Below are 23,675 nucleotides of genomic sequence, written 5' to 3'. Positions count from 1 at the left end.
GGATGGGTTGGACTAAAGGGTCTGTTTCCATGCTGTACATCTCTATTTGATGTACTCTATTTGAACCCATCCTATCAAAACCTGCAGAACAGCAAACATCTGAGGCCTCCAAATAAATATCAAAAACACAAATTTACTATCAATCAACATGAAGGCAAGACTAAAAACTTTGAAGAGGAAAAACTGCATTAGCTGAAAGATGTTTTTATACATTATTTGCAGCCAAGAATCTCTGCCAGTCAAAGGCTGCCAATGACGATAAGTCAGTAACGGATAGTCGCCCAGAGAAGGAAACACGCAGGAATCAAGACCAACCCACACTAAATGCTGCCTAAGTGCAAAACAGCATCTTAAAATAGAAGCATAGCTGGTGCAGAAACACAAGCCTGAAGATAGAAGGAACCAATCATCAGTCTGCTATTTCGCCAGGAACCATATTTTCAGCTATGGCATCTACAAGATAACAAGCAAGTTACAAGAGCTGCTATGAAGTGCCAAGCAACACGATAGTCTAACAGCCATGATCTAGTAACCACTGAATTAGTAATCTAGAATCCTGGACCAGCCATCTGGAAACGCAAGTTCATTTACTGAGTCAGCTAGGAAATTTCACTTCAGTTACTTAAGTAAATCTGAAATAAAAAAAAGTTATGATCCGTTTGCTGTCAAGAAAATCTGACTGGCTAGTGTCTTTCATGGAAGGAATCTGCCACTGTTAACTGAACTGGCCTGAAAGTGACTCCAGACCATATCAATGTGGTTGAGTCTCATCTAGCCAGCCTCTCTCACATTGGATACAAAATATACACTACCAGGGTTCTTGGGAATGGGTCAAAGAGGGCAAGCAGAGAAAGAGGGATCAGTAAAGTACAACCCAATATTACCAAAAAAATTATTTTCAGCTCCCCAGCTAAAGTGAAATTAAATGTAACCCTAGAGGATTACAGAGAGCAGGCATGCATTTGAATTTTCAGAGACAAAGTTTGGGGAGAGCCCTGGAATCCCTTTTTAAAATAGCAAGAACTAGAGTTTGAGGTGACATCAGCAAATACTCTGCAATCTGTTCGCTGTGTAAAATTCTGAGCCTGGCACACTGCCATAGACTTTTGTTTGCCTCATTTAATAAGAGCATAATCAAAACGCAGAACTGGCTAACTAACTTAGTAGTGTATACAACTTTCTATTGCAGTCAGATTACTGACTGTATTGGAAAGCAGCCAAAGAAGTCAGCAACTTTTTTTTTTACAAACCACAAAGGATTGAAGGTTGGCCATTGAAACAGACCCACAATTCACCCACACCATGACTTCCCACTGTCAGCAATCCTTTTAACTAAATGTACCATCCAGAGGGGAAGTTAAAAATAGAGAACCTAGCCCCTCTAACCACTCATGTCTAAAACTGAACGAGCCAGTAGCTGAGAAAACTCTAAATCCACAACATGCTCAATGCCAGCAAAGTCAAGCTCAAGAATGATACCAGTTTTGGGTCTGCGCTAGGGGTCCAAGACTTGTTCAAAAATACCAGTTTTATGTTTTACATTTAAGCAGCTACTTGGCCTGACAGAGGAAGGTAGAATGCACTCACTCAAGACACTCATAGGAAAGAGCAAAACACTAGCTACAATTAAACTCTTGCAGTTTTCCCATCAGCAGATTGCACTCTCTCCTGCAGACCACACACTGATGCACAACTGAATGAATTACATGGAGTGATCCAGTGGTTAGCACTGCTGCCTCAGTGCCAGAGACTGGGGTTTGATTCCACCCTACCAAATTCCTCGTGATGTGCTACATGACACCATTTTCCCACATTCCCAGTTAACCAGTTTAAATTAGATCCCACATCCGCTTGCTCGTGTTTTTCCGAACTATCCTGTTAATCCTCCCTCAAAGAAAAGGCTGATGGTGCCACTCGGAACCTCAGCACCCACCCATGCCAAAATAAAATCGCCTCTCATGCTCTCTAACACCAAGTGATACTTTCTAATATGCAGTCACTGTGAAGAATCCAGCTGCTCCACCCCTCCCCTAAATAGGAGTAGCCTTGCCGCCACCTCAAGTCAAACCTGTTTCACAAAACTTCAGTGGGAAACTTGCCAATTCACAGTGGCACCACCAAAGCAACTTTCACCAAGCTTAACCATGGGCATCCTCACCATTTGGTCAGTCAGTTAATACATTTTAGTTAAATTATAAGTACAGAGTAGAGGAGATTCCAACTGCAGAGACACTGATATCTGGAGAACTGCAGAAGGAAAGGGGGCCATGTCCCAAATGTTTAGACTAACTTTTAAAAAGCTTTATTCTCTAAAGTTGAAGAGATCAAAGTATGAAATAAGAATGGATCCATTAAAATTGCCCTTCCCAACAAACCTATTCAAAGGTTGTACTCACAGTTTCCCTAGGAGTTCAGCTGGTTACACACTGTCTCCAAGGATGATGGAAGGGGATACTACAATTGGTCTCAGCACCTCTAGATGGGAGCAATGTGAAAAAGAACAGAGATAATAGGACAGTAAGAAACTGCTACATTAGCATATTGAAAGAAAAGAAATTTTAGCATTTGTGAGCAGATTTCTCAAAGTAGCTGATAGCCAATAAGTAACGTCACTGTTTCAAGTCGTACACGTGCAACCACTTTGCACACAGCAAACTCATTAATGGGATAACAACCAGAAAATCTGTTTTTCCTAACAGTTGGTTGAGGATTAAATATTAGGCAGGTCATCAGGGTTAAATCCCCTACATCTTCAAAATAACGCAGGGAATTTTTTTTTGAAACGTAAAACATAAACAGAGCCTCAGTTTACCATCTAATTCAAGAGAGAGCACCTCAGACAATGCAGAACTCCCTCTGTAATGCAGTGAAGTGTCAGCTGATATTGTGGTGTACAAGTCCTGGAGTGGGACTTGTACAACCCACTGATGAAAACACTAACAATAGGGAAAAAAGGTGAAGAAAGGGACAGCAAAGAAAGATTACAGTGATGAATGCAATGATAAACAGTGATAAGACAAATTATGGAATATGGATAGAGAAGACATACAAACATTCAAATTAGGAGTAAGAGTACGCCACTCAGCCCTTTCAAGTCATTCTGTAACATTATAAATGATCTAAATAGTAGCTATTTTCATCTACCCACAATAACCTTTCAACCCTTACTCACCTACCACTGCCATAAAAAATATTTTGCCCCCATAAGCCTTTGAAACAAAAAGTGCCCCAAAGACTCATGACCTCTGAAAAATAAACCTCCTGGTCATTCTTAAAAGGACAAGACTTTTTTTTTAACAGCAGCCCCCTAGTTACATGCACCCTGTCAAGACCTACATTCCCTCTCGTTTTTCCTGCAACTGAGCGGACTGGAGTTCCATGCACGGCAGCGACTTATGGAACCAGAGGTTAATGCTGTCACACACCAACTGGTATGTACAGACGCTCCAAGGGAAATTGGGATCTTAAATGTTTCAATCAAGTCACTATTTGCTAAAGTCCAGTGAATACAAAATGTTAGAAAGTTTCACTGATTTGCAAATGTTTAAGATTAGAAAAGCTTTTAGAAGTTATGTCTTCCAAAGTGGGACAAGTGAATAGAGCCTGTTTCATAAACAGGTTTTGTATTCAGTGATTCTAACAGGTAATACAGACCCTGTACACCTTATTACTGAATATCACAACACAGTTTGGTTGCATTAAAGAGGACTATCATCAATATAATACTGGAGATGCAAGGCTTTAGTGACCATGATGACCAGAGAAACAGGTGGTCCCTTGAGGTGACAGGAAAAACAAAATCAAGGGATGCTCAAAATGATTAGAAGTTAGGAAAAAGTTAACAGGGATAAAAGATCTACTCGCGGTGAATGATTTGGTAATAGGAAGGCATAAATCTACGCTGGAACTACATTTGTAAAATATGCAACAGATTGTATGGCCCAACTGAAAGTGGGAGAAGTAGAATGAAAAACATGCTTTCAAGGAAAGATTCAAAGGAAAGATTCTGAAAAAAAAATCAAGTGAATAGATCACTTTCCGAAAAACAGTATGAACAAAATAGGTCAAACACACGTCTTATTGATTTGAGTCCACGGCTGATAACTAACTGCATGACCGATTAAACCGCATGCACTTAAGCTACAACAGGATCTGACCAGAGTGTGAAGCTTCAACAGCCAAATAGCTGACTGGCACTTAAATCTGGACTGCTGTGCTGGAATGCAACTGGTGCTTGCACAACTGTAACCCAGTGAGGAACTGCAGATCAGGAGAGGGGACGAGGAAAACTAGTTTGCTGTCAGCTGTCTGGAACGTACCCTACTGGAGATCATCCCATTTCATGTTGGCCAAACACCAAACATGACAGCCATTCCAAAGTTAAAAATATATACCAACCATGTCGCTTCCTGAGTGACTGTTGAATAATGAGACCATGCATTACTTTATATGAATCTTGAAGCTACATCTTAAGGTCTGTCCATGGCAAAGCACTGCTATCACAACTGCCATTTCCGAACTTCTCAGCACATACCTAAAACAACTGACACTTCGGAATTTGCAACCGATGTGTGCTTAGCAGTTGTATGTTTCGACCTGCCTCGACAATGTGTTTGCCACCTATGCGGCCACAGAACCTTTTCATAGAACAGAATTGTTTCCCAATTAACTTGGGAATTTGATCCAAGTTTATGGTTTCCTGAGTTTTATACATCAAGATAGCCCACTGTTTCATCCCAATCTGGTCATACCTTCTGATCAGAATTTCAGCAGGTGTCTAGAATTATGCTTAACTGTTACCTCTCCAGTGAGGAATAACCTGGTGAGACTTGCTGTCGCATTCACTCTGAAGGCATAGCCACTGACCATGATTCATGATAAGGGTTGCTGATTTTTATGGAGCCGAGCTGTTGGCAGCATGGGAACAATGAAGCAAAAAGAAAATCTCGTCATCACCCCACCCTCTGCCCGCAGTAGAGATGGTTCATGTTGTAATGGCTGTCTGGGAAAGGAATTGGCTTCCTACATAATCATTGATCCATTCTGACTTCTCCAGATCAGTGCAATAGCATGCAATTGGAATGTTACTGATGGCCTTGGTATAAAATCTTGGGAGGGCAAGTACAAAGGTTAAGCAGGGTTCCACAGTCATCTGTCAAAGAGTTACTAGGTGAGGACAGTATTTGGTGCCACCTAGCTAATATGGTTAAGCAACCTGTAACATCAATTGCTCCAAATCACAAAAAGAAGTTTTGCCATTTGAGCAAGGTATCAAAACAAAATCAAACAAGAAATTGATAGAACTTGCAGTTATACCTTAAGATAATATAATGGTTCCAAGATTCTTCACAACAGTGCTTCCTGCTAAAGTTTGACACCGAATCACAAAGATAGTTAAACGCTTAATCAAAAAGGCAGGTTCGCAAGGAGAAACTTAAAGGAAGGGAGATAGCCAGTAAGATTTAGGGACAGAGTTTCAGAGTGAAGGGCCTTGGTAAATTGAAGGCACGGCAGCAATGGAGGAGTGAGGGGCCAGAGTTGGAGCAGCATAGCAAACCTGGTAGATTCCAGAGTACCAGGTTTTGTATGCAGGAAGCCATGGTGAAAAGGGTAAGTAGTAAAAAAAAAAACGAGGAATAAAAATAGGTTATTCAGCTACTGAAACCGATTCTGCCATTCAATGAGATCATGGCTGATTTATGACCTAACGCCATACATCTTCCTTTGGCCCATATCCCTTAATACCTTTGCCTAACAAACACTTCAGATTTAAAGCTAACCCACCTAGCAACAACTGCTGTTTGGAAGAGTTCCAAACCTCTACCACCATTTGTGTGTTGTGCCTCCTAACATCTCTCTTGAACAGTCTGACTCTTGCACCTAAAACTATGCCCCCTAGTTCTAGAAACCCCAACTTGTGGAAACAGTATTTTTATCTAAGTATCTTTGCCTTTTAATACCTTGAAGACTTTGATCGACTAACCCCATAAAAATCTTCTAAATGCAAGAGAAAATAAGCCTAATTTATATAACTGCATGAAGTGAGGTACTGCCAGAACAGATTGAATGTGAGTTTTTTTTTGGGGAGGGGTGTGCCAAACAAAGGAGGCGCTGTGGACAGAGACAGTGGCCGAGGAAGATGGCTAAACAGGATCTGGTACCAATTAGCCAAAGTTAGTGGAACTTTAAATGAGATCGGGTTTTGGCTGGTCAGTAAAAAGTGCAAATGTTTTGAAGTTATTCTAGGATATGCAATAACAAAAAAATTGAACTTGACAGAATAAAAGGCCAGACAGTATGATATCCACAGTGCATGTTTTAGTGTGGCATTCAGCCACGTAGCTGAAAGTTAGCTCTCTGGTAATGAGCCCATTTCCTTCTCTCTAAAATAAAGTCAACAATGTTTCGGGATGAACAGCATGTATTTTACTGATCAAACTTGAAGATTTCTGACTCTTCTCCAGCACTGAGGTTTTCTGCAGTTCAGGGGAAATCTTTAAAAATGCTGCTCTCCTGCAAAGCTGACAGTTAACAGATAGAAGCCATTAGGCACAGAAGAACTTGAAGCTCATTCCAAGAGCTTAGTGACGTATGCAAGGGATCAGAATACTCAATTATGGAAGGCACTGTTATTGCACAGTTGGGCGATGCTGCAGAGAGCTGGAATCCTCAGCCAGGAATTATATCCAGAGGGGGATAACGAACATACTGCATGTACAGTCTAGCTACTCACACCTAGCTATTGCTTGTGAGTCATTCATCAGCTTAAACGTCAAACAAAAAGCAACAGTGCAACAGCCAAGCTGTTCCATTTTATACTTTTAAAAAATCTCATTTCCCATCACAAATAACTTGAGTCTACAGAACGGAGAATAAATCGGCCACCTTTGGAAAGGTGATTAGACTGCGGCCCCACGCTCCTTGTTCACACGAATGTAAAAGGTCTGAAACGAGTGAAGAAACACTCATGTCCTAGCCAACAGTTACCATTAGACCAATAACACAGATGGGCTTAACTGATCTTGCTGCAGTTTATGATACTAGGCTATGGACCAAGTACAAGAAAATGAGATTAGAATAGTTAAGTAGCTGCTTTTGATTGGCACAGAGCCGATGAGCTGAAGGGACTTTTTTCTGAGCTATAAACCACTATGACAAGGCCAATCACACCTTGCCTGCCACGACTGCTTAGATTTTGAAAAGCAGTTAATGCAAACGCACATTTGTTTTTTGGGGGAAACCTCTGCTGAGGAGAGGATGACCAAACGCACAGGCAACTAAAGCACAATCTTTCAGTGATGACAACTTCTGGCATAAGAATGGATGCCATTCCAAATACATATGCCTTGGTCATTTTTGGAATGTTATACAACACCTCTGGCCTGAAGATCCGCATGCACCGAGTTCAGTAAGATACTTCCTCCCAAGATCAACCCCACAGGATTCTGAACTCTGAAATAGGTTCGATGGGATGTTTCCAGAAGCAGCCTAAAATTCTGGACTTCAAAAAATCTCACTATTTTGCAGTGTAATGGTCACCTGTCTCTCTGCTACTACCATATAATATTCACTTGCACATAAACAGGATTAATTTTAGCCTGGACAAAATGGCTGCAGGCCTTGAAAATGTGGCATAATTCTGCTCAACAGAAGACTACTGCTAAATATGGTTACTGTCAGCCCTAAAAAAGCCATACCTGATTCAACCTCAGCATGGAAGGAATGAGATACGCTCTACACAAAACACTTGTAGGGCTCAATGTTGTAGATACAGGAGGAATATTTCTGCTGACTGGGGCAGGAGTCAATAATCATGGGCAGGCCATATGGGACTGGGATGTGCATGAGCACTTGAAATGTCATAACATTCATGACTATTGGCCACGTGCTGGAAAGTGGGATTAGTGTAGATAGGTCAGCGAAGACTTGATGGGCCGAAGGACCTGTTTTGTGCTGTATAACTCAGATTGAGTAAGAATTTCTTCAGTCAGACGCTCGTGAATCTTTGAAATTCCCCAGCCCAAAGGAGTGTGAAGGTTCAGTCATTGAGTATGTTCAATACAGAGATCCATAGATTTCTACACATTAAAATATCAAGGGATAATACTGATGAAGCAAAAATCTGCCACAGTAAAGTGCTTTGAAACTATTGGAAGACCAATCTCCAAATTTTCCATTGATTTGGCAAAGGGTTAAATGGCCTTCAAAATGCTCAATTCAAGCAGTGGTTTTGTACCACACAAGGATGTTGCATTTCTATTCCCACCAATAGCAAAGGTGATCATTAAACCATGTTAAACACTGACTGTTTTAGACAGATCCAACTGCTCAATCAGTAGGCGAAGTTACCATAGCTACTTAATCTGTAATCACTTTGTCAAGTTACAGTTTACAATAACATGGCTGGCAAAAGAACCCTTGGCATAAAAACTGACCTCTGAAACAAGACAGATGAGCTGAAGACAACCCAGTGGTGCACTTGCCTACTTTGTGTACTGCCATTGATTTTGAGGCAATGTTAGCAGCAATTAGTAGAACAGCCAAAGAGAAACCAACAAGGAAAGCAACCTAAAGGCATTTCTACTGCTTTTGGAATGCCAACGTAAAAGATCCTGATTAGTGCATCCCTTTCTGGGCCAAAACACAGGCAACTGGCCAAAGTATTGGTTGGTCTGATTTTAATGTCGAAGAAGAGAGGCTTCACAGACAGAAACCTAGGCACAATTTAACTCAGGATGCCAAAACAACTGACAGGAACATGCTGCATGACCAAGTGAGAAAGGTATAAAACCTGGATCCATATTTAATTGCGACAGTATGTGAAAAGAAATCAGTTAATGAATCCGAAACGTTATCTCTGATTTCCCTTCACAGATTTTGCTGGACCTACTGAGCTTTTCTGGCATTTTCTGCTTTTGCACCTGGGTGACTGCTGACCAGGTAAGAGTGTTCTTAAAGAACTGGACTGTCAAAGTCAATCAGAAACATACCTCAATTGAAGCACTTATGTTGCTCTCCTGTCACTGTTCCACCCAGGTTTCTTTAGGATATCTGGGCATTCTTATGGTTGAATTTGAAAACATGGGAGAAAGAAGCACACTCAGAAACAGGGAACATTGCTGTCAGCCGAGAAGCACTGTTGGATCTCCCTTTGGTAACAAGGAATGGGTGTACGAGCAGATGAGTGCTCAAATATACACAGATTATAGACTGACAAATGCCTCATCAGGCAACTGCTGCTTTGACTCAACTTCATTCAAGAGTTGCAGAGTGGTGTGGCAATGGTAGTGCTGCATTAATCCACATTGCTGGTTTATGCCCATATGCTTCATTCCCTCGACTAGCTGCACAAAAAACAGCTCCACATGCTGCCAAGATTTGCTCAGGAAGTTGCAGGTTTGCCAATATCCTTCATGGAAGACATACCACCTACAGAGTCTGGTCTATATAAAAAATACCACTAAGGAAAGTTTACTTGGTCATCATCACACTGCTGTTTATGGAGGCTTGCTGTGCATATACTAATTGCTGCATTTACCACATTACAACAATGACAATAATTCCAAAGAGTTTCGCTGGTTCACTTTAGGACACCCTGAAGTGTGAAAGGATCTAGATAAAATACAAGTACTATATTTTAAACCTTATGAATAGAAAATATTAATGATTAAGCACTAACATTGACAGCTTCTTTTTAAAACAAAAGAATTTCAAAAACAAGTCAAAGCTTTGTAGCAGCTATAGCCATGGAAACCACTACCTGCAAGCTCCCATTCGAGTTCTTTCACCACCACTGGGCCAAAATCTTGGACCTCTTTTCCCAACAGCACTATGGGGTGTACCTATACCACACAGGTCACAGAGGTTTCAGACTGTGGCCCTCTTCCATGTCTACCAGGGCAACTGGGTAAATGCTGCCATTGCCAATGATTCACCAAATGAAAAAAAATTTAAAAGACTATTAAACATCCCAGTTTCTCAAGTTTCATGATGGTTGCAATTTCAGCTGAAGACAAGGCATGAAAGGTACATTCTCTCAGGTAAAGGGATGAAATGAAAAAAAAAATTAGCAAGCCTCTATGATTCAAAAGATGGGGAGTCAGCTGTCTACATTATACAGGAACTGTTTTGTCTGTTAACAACAAGCATTTGTAAGGCTTTCATCTAAATGTATCTGCATTCATTTTCATAAATACATTTCTATATATATATATAGATCTGAGGGTGCACCCACCGCTCAGTACCTTAACTGAGGTATGCAAGCCACATGCGTTATCAATTGGACCACTCAAAAATCTAACCATACACTGTCTCTTCTGTGCTTCACCAATACTTTCCAAATCAGACTAAGCAGTATCAAAGTCAGGTTGTCCATTCATTATCATTTGGGTAACGAACCAGGCCAGGTGTTAGAATTAGAGGTAGGGGAGCACTTTGGGGACAGTGACCACAATTCGGTGACTTTTACTCTAGTGATGGAAAGGGATAAGTGTGCACTACAGGGCAAGAGTTATAGCTGGGGGCAGGGAAATTATGATGCGGTGAGGCATGACTTAGGATGTGTGGCTTGGAAAAGTAAGCTTCAAGGCAAGGGCGTAATTGATATGTGGAGCTTGTTCAAGGAGCAACTATTGAGTGTCCTTGATAAGTATGTACCCGTCAGGCAGAGAGGAAAGGGTCGTGTGAGGGAGCCGTGGTTTAATAAGGAATTGGAATCCCTTGTTAAATGGAAGAGGGCGGCCTACGTAAAGATGAGGCGTGAAGGTTCAATTGGGGCGATTGAGAGTTATAAGGTAGCCAGGAAGGTCCTGAAGAGAGAGCTAAGAGCAGCAAGGAGGGGACATGAAAGGTCCTTAGTTGGTAGGATTAGGGAAAACCCTCAGGCTTTCTATAGGTATGTCAGGAATAAAAGAATGACTAGGGTAGGAATAGGTCCAGTCAAGGATAGTGGTGGGAAGTTGCGTGTGGAGGCTGAAGAGATTGGGGAGACACTGAATGAATACTTTTCGTCAGTATTCAATCAGGAACAGGACATTGTTGTCAATGTGAGTACTGAGTCACAATTAAGTAGAATGGATGGCTTTGAGGTATGTAGAGAAGAGGTGTTGGAAATTCTGGAAAGGGTGAAAATAGATAAGTCCCCTGGGCCTGATGGTATTTATCCTAGGATTCTCTGGAAAGCAAGGGAGGAGATTGCAGAGCCATTGGCCTTGATTTTTATGTCCTCGTTGTCTACAGGAGTAGTGCCAGAAGATTGGAGGCTAGCAAATGTGGTTCCCTTGTTCAAGAAGGGGAGTAGGGATAACCCAAGTAACTATAGGCCGGTGAGTCTCACTTCTGTTGTGGGCAAAATCTTAGAGAGAATTGTAAGGGATAGGATTTATGAACATCTGGATAGGAATAATGTGATCAAGGATAGTCAGCATGGTTTTGAGAAGGGCAGGTCGTGCCTCACAAACCTTATTGAATTCTTTGAGAAGGTGACTAAGGAGGTGGACGAGGGGAAAGCGGTAGATGTGGTGTATATGGATTTTAGTAAGGCGTTTGATAAGGTTCCCCATGGTAGACTACTGCAAAAAATACGGAGGTATGGCATTGAGGGAGAGTTGGAGGTTTGGATTAGGAGTTGGCTGGCTGGAAGAAGACAGAGGGTAGTAGTTGATGGCAAAGGTTCATCTTGGAGTGCCGTCACTAGCGGTGTTCCGCAAGGATCTGTTTTGGGACCATTGCTGTTTGTCATTTTTATAAATGACCTGGAGGAGGGGTTAGAAGGTTGGGTGAGCAAGTTTGCGGATGATACGAAAGTCGAAGGAGTTGTAGACAGTGAGGAAGGATGTGGCAGGTTACAGCGGGATATAGATAAGCTGCAGAACTGGGCAGAAAGGTGGCAAATGGAGTTCAATGTAGCTAAGTGTGAGGTGATTCACTTTGGTAAGAGTAATAAAAAGATGGGGTACTGGGCTAATGGTCAGATACTTGGTAGTGTGGATGAGCAGAGGGATCTTGGTGTTCATGTAAACAAATCTTTGAAAGTTGCCACCCAGTTAAATAGTGCGGTGAAGGCGGCATATGGCGTACTGGCTTTTATTGGTAGAGGAATTGAGTTCCGGAGCACTGAGGTCATGTTGCAGTTGTATAAGACTCTGGTGCGGCCGCATCTGGAGTATTGTGTGCAGTTTTGGTCGCCATACTATAGGAAGGATGTGGAGGCACTGGAACGGGTGCAGAGGAGGTTTACCAGGATGTTGCCTGGTATGATAGAAAGATCGTATGAGGAAAGGCTGAGGCACTTGGGGTTGTTTTCATTGGAGAAAAGAAGGTTTAGGGGTGACTTGATAGAGGTGTACAAGATGATTAGGGGTTTAGATAGGGTCGACAGTGAGAATCTTTTTCCACGTATGGAGTCAGCTATTACAAGGGGGCATAGCTTTAAATTAAGGGGGGGTAGGTATAGGACAGATGTTAGGGGTAGGTTCTTTACTCAGCGAGTCGTGAGTTCATGGAATGCCCTGCCAGTAGCAGTGGTGGACTCTCCCTCATTATGGGCATTTAAGCGGGCATTGGATAGGCATATGGAGGATAGTGGGCTAGTGTAGGTTAGGTGGGCTTGGATCGGCGCAACATCGAGGGCCGAAGGGCCTGTACTGCGCTGTATTCTATGTTCTATCCCCCTGCATTAATGAGGTCATCAACATTACCAAGCTTCTCCCCTAGCTTTACTAAAAAAAACCTCCCTCAATCCATGCCTCATTGGCATTCCCGTTACCCTGTCAAATGGAGCAGGGATAAGACAGTGGAAAATATTACCTGAGAATGGAGGGCTTTCAGAAGAGACAAGGCCAATTAAATAAAGAGAAAACAAAATAACATGGCAACATGGTAAAGGAGAGAGCAATGAAATTAGTTGAGTAGCTCTTGCAGAGAGCCAAAACAGATGTGGGCCAAACAGCCTCCCTCTATACTATCATGGAAACAGATCAGCATGAAAAAAAACTAAGTTGTCACAGCCCCAAACTGGCTTGCTCTGGTTTTAACAACATTTTCCAATGCCTGCAACCTTTCCATAAGGCCATAAGACATAGGAGTGAAAGTAAGGCCATTCGGCCCATCGAGTCCACTCCGCCATTCAATCATGGCTGATGGGCATTTCAACTCCACTTACCCGCATTCTCCCTGTAGCCCTTAATTCCTTGTGACATCAAGAATTTATCAATCTCTGCCTTGAAGACATTTAGCGTCCCGGCCTCCACTGTACTCTGTGGCAATGAATTCCACAGGCCCACCACTCTCTGACTGAAGAAATGTCTCCGTATTTCTGTTCTGAATTTACCTCCTCTAATTCTAAGGCTGTGTCCACAGGTCCCTAGTCTCCTCGCCTAACAGAAACAATTTCCTAGCGTCCACCCTTTCCAAGCCATGTATTATCTTGTATTATCTTTCATTTTAACCAGTCTTGAATTAGCTTGATTTTGAAACAGAAATTAACTCAATTACGAATCCTTTAACAATCAAAATACCAAATGTGGCTGCATAAAAGAGTAATAATGTGTTTTAAATTGGAAGGCCAAACAATTTAAAAACCAAATGAGCCAAGAGTCGCAGCTCGGTAACCATCTAATCTGTTGAATAAGTGAGGTTTCTCAACTCCCAGCATTTCATACTTTTATAAGCCTAGGATACGTTCTAAATGAGGGTCAACCATAAAGTCTTTGAAGGCACAAGATTAGATTTATGAAGTAACTTCATAGTTAAAAGTGTATTTATTTTGCAATGAGAAAGTGCAATTTATTCTCAGCTTTCCCTGCCCTAGCAATGCTGAAGTTAGTTGCTGTCTTCTCATTCGCTACCATCATTTCATCTTTTTTCTAACTGTACTGGCTCCTGCTCCAAATCAATGTCTACTTGAATGAAAAGAATGCAGAGAAGAAAAAAAAATCAAAAGATAATCTGGAACTAACAGTCTAATGACGACCACGAATCCATTGTTGTTTAATGGAAAAACCTATCTGATTCACTAATTTCCTTTAGGGAAATAAACTGCCAAGTTTACCTGGTCTGGTCTATATGTGACTCCAGAACCACAGCAATGTAGTTGGCATTTAAACTACCCTCTGGGCAATTAGGACGGACAATAAATGCTGTTTGACTGAAGACAAGTGTCTAGCAACAAAGACAGATGCCGGATAGACACATGAAATAGGATTGGAGTGGAGTGGTAGGCAAGTTGCCATCCCCTCACACAACTCCTAACCCATCTCGAGCCAACTCAAACTTCAGTCATGCGCACTGTACATTTGCTTAGTCACAGGGTACTTAGGCTGCATCTTTAACCAAAGTAATATACTTACATCATGCTTAGATGGAACAGAGAGAAAGCAATGACTTTGGAAATAAGGACCATTTTAATCAACAAAAAAAGACTATGGAAATTATGTCTGTGAATCCGCCAGGAGTAATGGGTGCCCAATCATGCACTTGTAGTTAGAACAAGTCATTCTTCAGGTGACAACTTTCTACTCAAACATAGACGACAGATTCAGAGCACCATTCCTTACTCCAACTCATACATATTACCGTGGGATCTTCCTGCAACACACAGCTCAATGGCAGACTGGTACATTACAGAATGGGAGATGGTGGGCTTCAAGGTTCTCACGCCACACAGGGGCAATCTTTAAACTTGTAGAACTGGCTTAATAAATTGGAAATGCAAGATAGTGGTTTACAGGCAGTGGAATGATCAGAGCACTGCAAATAAAGACTTATTCCTTTGCCAGATTTGACAGCGTGGAACTCAGCAAATGGCTCTATTGCTTCTACTTACGTGTCTGAAGTTAATGCTTTAGTTCAGATATTGGTGGGGACAGCGTCTGACTCGAAGTCGAGCGCTGGCAGCCATAGAGACTAGGGCATCAGAAAGCTATGGGTATCAACTCCGTGTCCTTTCTCGTTTCTGTCAGGACAGTATCCCAGACGTGAATCAAACCTTTAAGGGAATGTGAAAATCAGTCATGCAGAACAGTGCAATAGTGGAGGTTAAAATATATGAATATGCAAAATGCTGTGCCTACACAAATGGTGTTTGCATTTCAAGAGTAGACGTAACAACCTCAGGACACTCTTAAGTGATGAATTACTTGAGTAGCAGCCCCTATTGGAAACATGGCTGCCAACATAACTGTGGCCAGTAATTGTTTTTTGTCATGTTGTTAAAGGGTTAAATGTTGGCCAGGACATTAGGGAGTACTTACACAATCATCTTTAAAATAGCAGTCTCGATGGGTCGAATGGCCTAATTTCTGCTCCTATGGTCTTATGGGATCTTCGTTTCAAGATGGAGTAGACAGTTTTAACATCTTGACGAAGACAGCACCTAACAGTGCAGCACAGAGTACTGCACAGAACTGGCAGCCTACATTTTTACATTCAAGTCCATGAATCCACAAACTTTTGACACAAGTAGAAAATGCTAACCAGTGAGCCACAGATTTCCTTACTGGTAAGCTTATGTTCTGAGGAGAAGGAGAGAGATCAAAAGGTGATAGATTGTTGGAGGAGTTCCATCATTACTTCAGGCTCTTAAAAGCACTCACGCCAAACACAACCCCAGGCTCAGAAAGACAAGCCTCCCAAATTCAAGTGGACAAAATACAAACATTTCACACACTTGCCCCCGCTACAACACTGAAGAAATAATTTAGCTTTCACAGTACGAATTTAGGAAGAAGCTTTACTTACTGCAATACAGCTAAAAATATATCTTTGTAGAGAATTATTCTGATGACCTGATGTCTCACCACCACCTAAGAGAAATAGATCTGTAAAGAGAGGAGGAAAGGAAGTGTTAGAAACCTTTTCTAGAATAACAGTGCAACCACCAGTCTCATCATTAGGATCTCTTATTAAAATCTTGAACACATTTGCCTTCTAAAAGTGCCAAATCATGGAAGGTACAAATACACAAAGGATTCTGGTAACTTAAACACATGGCAATTACCAGACAGAATAGAGGGACATCAAACCTTAGTCAGTCATTCAACCATGAAGGACTATTACTGCCAAACTTAATTCTATTCTACCCGGGTCACTGAATTATAATTGCAAAGGTTTACTTATAGCACAGCAACAGTCCAATTGGCATTTCAGTCCAACAGCTCCTTCCAGCTACCTCTTCATCGCATACTATACAAAATCTCTTATTACTTTCTCCGTTCTGTGTTTAGGAGTTTCCTCTTCAAGGTATTGATAATATTCAGCTTAAGCTTTCCCTTTGAAAGAGAGTTCCACATTCCATTCAGTGAACTATCTCCTTTCATTAGTGACCATCTACGGCTCCCAGCCATGAAGCCTCAGCAAGTTGAATAGTCTTCCCAACATTAACCCCATTGAGGCTCCTCTTAACCATAATCTACTCTAGGTATAATCAGAAGCAGAAAATTTGGCTAATATGCCCTTCTTGGAAGAAATAAATGCAGATCTACTTCTGCAATCAGCTCTCAAAACAATCAAGGTACCAGACAGAGGCATTCACGATTTGGATGGATCAGGGCACTAGTGAGAACTTACACAGTGGAGCAGCACGTTAATCAGGCTATGCTCACATGAAGTATTAGACTTAAGCCAGCCATGACAAGGCTGCCTGTACTTGTGCAACCGCACCAGCAGTCGAGAATTAGTGCATCCAGCTGACACAAAAAGAAAATCAGGTTTAAAGTGGAGAAAATAAAATATGATAGCGTGTCAGTCAATCACACTAATTTTCAACCACCCATTAGTGAGGGTTTAATCACAGCCACGTCAAGATGACAACCCAAATGACTGCCAAGCACTTGAAGGCAAAGGAGATGGGAAATATGGCAACTGTACTCAGTATACAACTGTCACATGCCTCCAAGCAGCTTGGTGAGCTGGACTAGCAGCAGTAATACGTTACTTATTCAGGGAAGCAATGACATTTGCAAAAATAAAAAAAAGTGGGATATGGAGTATATGTTACTTCTCAGATATTATTACTATCACAGATCCGACCAAGGGGCATCAAGAAAAGATTTTGCAAGGTGATTTATATTCATATTTATTACAGCTGTAGCTTCAATTTTGGAATACAACACAACCGTAAAGCATGCTGCATTACACAGAAATTGGTTTCGAACAAAGGGCAACTGGTTATTTCAGTCATTCTAACTAGCTGACGTGTAGGGAAATTTAAAAAAAGGAGACACTCATAACAAAACAGAGTAAATGCATGAAGGCTGATACACAACTATGTGAATGGTACTAAATTTCACCCTAAATTTATAACTTCAGCCAGAGCAGCAATGATCGACACTGGTGGCTCTGTGTTGAACATGGGAGAGAAAAACCAGGCCCTCCACCACAAGATAGTCTACACTGGGAAATGCATACATCAACAGTAGGATACAATGTGAACATGACAGCCTGTTAAGTTCACAGGAACAACAAATGCTACCTCACCACAGTAATAAAAGCAAAGTACTGCAGCTGTTGCCTATCTGAAATAAAAACATATTGCCAGAGAAACTCAGCATGCTCAGCAGCATCTGAAGGGGACTGTTTTGGACTGAAAACATTAAATGTATTGCTCCTACCATAGTTGCAGACAGAGCTGCTGGATCTCTCCAGCACTATTTATCATACCAGGGTCCTGTTAGTTACACAGAAATATACAGCACAGATCCCTGTGTTCATAGATAATTGAATGAGCAGTAGAGAAATTATCAGTAGTGCAATTATGAAGACAGGAACCTCAGCCCTCAACATGTGCTTCTAGTTTTTTGTTGACAAAGAATTAAAGTGAACTCCTCAAATAAACTCTTATGTACACATATGCAATACATATAACTGTTGCACACATTACAGTAAAATATTATTTTCATATCAGATCTCCAACATACATGGAACCAAAATTTTGGGTGTCATGCACATGAAAGTGCATCAGTGCTGATGATACACCTAAAGCAATAAATACAAGCACCAGACGACAATCCAATCTTGACAAGTGGACCATGTTCACATCACTACTGGTTAAACAATACCATGGCCATAATATCAGAGCTACAAGTCAATGCTACATATCTAAAACAAAAAAAACAAATGAATAACAGGCAAAATGATCTTTTCACAATCATTTAGAACCACAAGAAATTACTGCAGTTGCATATGTAAAATCTATTCAGCCAACAATTTATGAACTTAGAAAATTTCATAAATTCGTATTACAAATACTGAAGCAAAACTTAAAATTTACAACATATTCTTTAATAGAGTGCCAAAAATATTAAGGCAGCAGAACAGAATTCAGTTGTAAACAATCACCATATGCAGCATTCAAATGTAAGATTCAAAGATTAAATAAGATTTTAAAACCTGACCATAACAAACAACTGCAAGTGGAGTAGACATCTTTATTCCTTTATCAGTAGCAAAGCGTGCAACAGGGCCCAATCAAGCCAGGTTCAATCCTTTACAACAGTTTCAAGTTCTCAATGCACAAATGTTTACCTCTCACAAGAAAAGATCATTGCGCTCAACCTTTCCACTTTTTTGGGGAGGGGGAAGAGGAAACAGGAGGTTAAGTCACACAAGTGTGCGACTTATAAACACAAACCAACCTTTTTCCAAAAAACAAACCACAACTCAGTTAGATCTAACCTGAGCATTAAGGGAAACAGCAATACATACAGGCACTGCTTCTTTTTGGGGGTGGTGGAATCTAAGGTCATGGCTTGTTTGGAAGCTAACCTCAAATTTTCAGATGTAGTATTTTATTTTTTTTTAAAAACTCGATTTATTTTTATGGAACACTCGAGGTCTTGTTTATTTCGGTGCATTCCACATGGAGGCCAAATAACTAAAAACCGTCATTATGATTGGAGGGGGCGTGGGAAGCAGCTTCTGGGGGAGGGAGGAAGAGGTGAAATTATTGAGAAAAAAATAAATAAAAATCCGGCAGTTAACTTTAGTTAAAAAAAAGTCATAAGGCCTGTCACTCCCAAACAAATTCCCTTGATGCCACGTCTGTTGTTATATCACCTCCTCCCCCTTTTCAGGGCTAAACTGGGAGGGTTTTAACACGACTTGAGGTTATTTATGTTTTACTTTGCAAAGAAGAAACACGATTTTGGTCAGTACAGGTAGGGTTTGAAGATTTCCCCCCCTTTTGGACTTAAAAGAGTTTCCGGGAGCGGGTTTTCTTTCTATCCCAACCACCGTGATGCAGGGGGCCTTGCCTGCCTGCATCCCAGCCTCCTATTTCTCTCACCGGCCCCACTCTAGGTAGGCCTCAGAGCCGGGGCCTTGCCCTAGGAGCCAGCCTCGGTCACTCGAAGGCCCCCCCCCGGGGTTTGAAGATAGAGTGGGGGGGGGGGGGGGGGGGGGGAGACGCTCCAAACGAGCGCGAGGCTGGGAAGCCGGTCTCACATGCCGTGGGCTGGAAGGTGCAATGGTCGCGCGAGCCCTCGCCTCGCCGTTACCTCCGGTGAATCAGGAAAGTCCGTCTCCGCCTCTCACTCGCCGCCGTCGCTGCGGATTCTCCGCCGATTCTAAGATGGCCGCCGCGCAGTGCGTCACGTGACCACCCCCTTCCCCGACGCTCAGCGGGCCCCGGCGTTGCCCGGATGTCGACGGGCGGGGCCTCCTCTCTTTCCCCACCCACCCCCGTGCCGCGCGGGAAACAAAACAGTGGCTTGCTCCGCCCCCCTCCCCCAAAACAGGTACCTGTCCTCACCCTCAACGGGCGTCAGGCCCCTCCCTCAGAAATGTACCGCGCCCCAAGGCTCAGGCCACTCCCCTACAAACACTGACCCCGCCCACAAACGGTCAGGCTCCCCACAACACCCAAACCCCGCCCCTAAATCACGCTGACTCTGCCACAACTCTGCTCCAAAATCACTGAGAAAAACAAACAGAACCCGCCCCCATAACCGTTCAAACCCCGCCCCAGACATTAAGACCACGCCCTAAAACATGGAGACCCCGCCTCCAACGCGTATTCAAAGCCCGCCCCCACAAACACTCGGACCACCCATCAACAAATACTTAGACTCCGCCCCCACACATTCTCAGGCGCGCCCCGCGAAGTAACACAGACTCCGCCCACAACCACTCAGACCCCGCCCCAAAACACTCAGACCCCACTCAAAACACTCAGAGCACACCCCAATACCCTCATACCCCGCCCCCACCTACTCAGACCCCGCCCCCAGCCATTCAGACCCCGCCCAAAACCCACAACACCGCCCAAAAACACTCAGACCCCGCCCAGAACATCCAGACCCCGCCCCGACCTACTCAGACCCCGCCCCCAGCCATTCAGACCCCGCCCCCAAACCCACAACAACGCCCCAAAACACTCAGACCTCGCCCCGAAACACTCAGACTCCGCCCAAAACACTCAGACCCCGCCCCCAACTACTCAGACCCCGCCCCAAAACACTCAGATCCCGCCCAAAACTCTCAGACCCCTCCCCAAAACACTCAGGCCCTGCCCCCAAAACACTCAGACTCCGCCCCAAAACACCCAGACTCCGCCCAAAACACCCAGACCCTGCCCCAAAACACTCTGACTCCGCCCAAAACATTCAGACCCCGCCACAAATCTTACACACAGGAATACTCAAGTTCTGACCGTTGGAAGTATTGGTCGTTGTGAAGTCGTACTTTGTAAAATTCTTACAGTGTGGAAGCAGACCATTCGACCCATCAGGTCCACACCAACCCTCCAAAGAGCATCCCACCCCATCCCTGTAAACCCTTAGTTTCCCATGGCCAATCCACCCTAACCTGCACATCCCTGGACACTATGGGCCATGTAGCACGGCTAATCCACCCTAACCTGCACATCCCTGGACACTATGGGCAATGTAGCACGGCCAATCCACCCTAACCTGCACATCCTTGGATTGAGGGACGAAAGCGGAGCACCTGGAGGAAACCCATACAGGCACGGGGAGAATGAGCAAACCCTACATAGAGAGTCCCTGGAGGGTGGAATCGAACCCGGGTGCCTAACGCTGAGGCAGCCGTGCTAACCACTGTGCCATCATAAAGAGACTGTGATGTACTGTAGTAATTTAGAATGAATCCTAATAATTATTGCTCTGTCATAACCTGTCACCGTGAAAACACAAAGTTTTGAAGATACTCTGCAGCCTGGTTTGTATCCAACTCATGTTCCCTCTCCATAGATATTGCCAGGCCTGCTGAGTATTTCTGGAGCTTTCTTTTTCAAGTTTCCAGCTTTTTGCTACAAATCACAACATTTTTCATCCTGTGACAAAGACACTCGTGGACATACCTGGAGTGTTTTTCTTTAAAAGTGATTGTTGAAAGGTAACTGTGGACTTGAGTACTTGTTTTTAAAAAGGCTTCCTAGAAATTACATGACTGCTTGCTTTGCTGTAGACGTTACTTGAGGCTGTTCCTTGAACAGTGGGTGGGAGAGATTCTTGTTTTACAAAGGCAGCATTGGAGGAAAATTTGTTAATAACAAGAAGAATTGGGGGAAAACCTGCCAAGAACAAGCTGCCTAGCTGACCACTCCCTTTTTTTGAAAAGGAAACCCCTAGATATCAGCACAGGGTGAAAATCCCTTTTGAAAGAACGATTGCAAGAATAAGTCAAGATTCTACTTCCTGAGCTAGCTATGTCTGCAAGACTTCAGAGACAAACCTGCATGATGGATCCACAGTGTAGAGCAGGAAAAGCACAGCAGGTCAGGCAGTATTCGAGGAGCAGGAGAATTGACATTTTGGGCATAAACCCTTCATCAGGAATAGTGAAGGGCTGATGAAAGGCTTATGCCTGAAATGTCAATTTTCCTACTCTCACACTCTTGACTCTGATCTCCAGCATCTGCAGTCCTCACTTTCTCCTGCATTGTGAGTGACTTGACCACATGTTCCAGAACACCATAGCATCACAATCCAGAACATCCTACTTTTGTGTTTTTGCTTTCAAGAATATCCCATTGGCCAAAACAGTCTTTTTCACAGATAGCCAATCTCTGCAGAGAAATGTGATTTTTATCCTTCTTCCAAATAGAAAGAATGAGCATGTGTTTTGGGATGAGGACATAGAACTAAGTCATTTTGCACCTCAGGTGGCTTAGTGGTTAGCACAACTGCCGCACAGCTCCAGGGACCTGGGTTTGATTCCAGGCTCGGGCAACTGTCTGCGTGGAGTTTGCACATTCTCCCCATGTCTGTGTGGGTTTCCTCCCACAGACCAAAGATGTGCAGGTTAGATCGATTGGATATGTTAAATTGCCCAGAAGTGATCAGGGATGCATAGGTTAGGTACATTAGCCATGGGAAATGCAGGGTTCCAGGGATAGGGTAGGGGGGTGGGTCTGGTTGGGATGCTCTTCAGAAGGGCAGTGGACTTGATGGGCCAATTGGCCTGCTTCCACACTGTAGGGATTCTATGATTCTGTGATACTGTGGACCGAATGGCCTCCTTCTGTTCTGTAATTATTCTGTAATTATTCTGTGATTCTCTGGTCTCCAATCAGGATGTAAAATCTGGATGTGTGGAGCCCAGAAAGAGCAAGGAGGAACAAACATTGGTACCAGTGGATTTTAAGTTATCAAACAGTTATGGGCATGCTATGAATCGGGAAAATAGAAGTGCATACAGCAAGGAGAATACAATAATCATGGGTGATAGCAATCTACATGTAGACTTGATCAACCACGACTGTGGTGGAAGAATTCCTGGAGTGTGTTCAAAATAGGTTTTGAGAGCAAGGTGTTGAGAATTCAACAATGGACAAGGCTATTTTAGATGCAGTGCTATGCAATTAGCAGAGGCTAATTAATAACCTTACTATCACAAAAGAACCTTCAGGAAATAGTGCTCATAACATGTTGGGCTTTTCCATTAAGTTTGAAAATTATGCAATCCAACCTGAAAATGGGGCCTTCAGTCTAAACAAGGACAATTATGAAGGGATGAGGAGGAAGTAGACTGCAGTGGATTAGAGAAATAAAGGAAAAAGATTGACTGTGGATTGAAAATGACTAAATATTTATACAAATAATGCTTGATTTTTAAAACAAAATGTGCATTTCTTTTAGGCAAATGCATCCAACAGGAAAAATGAGAGAGCCATGTTGAGTGAGAGAAGTCACTGATAGTATTGGATGAAAGAAAGACGCTTATAAAGTGTCCAAAAAATAATAAAAGTCAGAGAATTAGGAAAAGTTTAGAATGCAACAAAGGAGGACTACAAAAATGAGAAACAGAGAGTTGAAGATGAATGTAAAATATCAAGAAACATAAAAATAGATTGTAAAAGCCTCTGTGTGCATGCATAAAAGAAAAATATGTGAAAAGACAAATGTGTGATTCTTATAGGGAGAGACAGGAAAATATATAAAAGGAAATAGAAATGGGGGGAAGCCATGTATGTACTGTGTGTCTGTATGACGCAAGACGTCTCTCGAAATAATCAAGACCCTCAGATTTACTGAGGGCCTGGAGCTGGAAGAAATTAATATACATAAAGAAAATAGGATTGGAGAGATTAATGGGACCAGTAGTAAATAAATCCTTGGTACCTGATGACCTTCATCCTAGTGTGTTGAAAGCAATGGATAGAGAGCAAGTGAATGAAATTGTAATCATTTTGCAAAATTCTACTTATTCGGCATTGG

At 42.6% G+C, this 23,675-nt stretch overlaps 1 protein-coding gene across 9 annotated transcripts in view; it reads right to left on the bottom strand.

Moving 5' to 3' along the window:
* LOC122544337 (GRB10-interacting GYF protein 2-like) overlaps window positions 1-19,566 on the bottom strand; it is a 103,511-nt gene extending 83,945 nt beyond the window's left edge. For 7 of the 9 annotated variants that reach the window (XM_087982784.1, XM_087982787.1, XM_087982788.1 and 4 more), the window contains exons 1-4: window positions 19,494-19,566; window positions 15,739-15,818; window positions 14,825-14,986; window positions 2,397-2,475 (exon numbers count right to left, since the gene is read on the bottom strand). The gene's annotated coding sequence lies outside the window, so the exon portion shown is untranslated. The remainder of the gene's footprint in view (window positions 1-2,396; window positions 2,476-14,824; window positions 14,987-15,738; window positions 15,819-19,493) is intronic. The other 2 variants (XM_087982785.1, XM_087982786.1) reach the window with 1 other exon arrangement.
* Window positions 19,567-23,675: the final 4,109 nt, after the last annotated feature.

This window comes from Chiloscyllium plagiosum, unplaced genomic scaffold, assembly GCF_037043375.1.
Source record: "Chiloscyllium plagiosum isolate Xiang-an unplaced genomic scaffold, Cpla_swu_hap1 HiC_scaffold_44, whole genome shotgun sequence".
In the NCBI taxonomy this organism is placed as follows: Eukaryota; Metazoa; Chordata; class Chondrichthyes; order Orectolobiformes; family Hemiscylliidae; genus Chiloscyllium; species Chiloscyllium plagiosum.
Note: the sequence above shows the minus strand (reverse complement) of the source record. Positions and strands in the feature narration are given on the sequence as shown.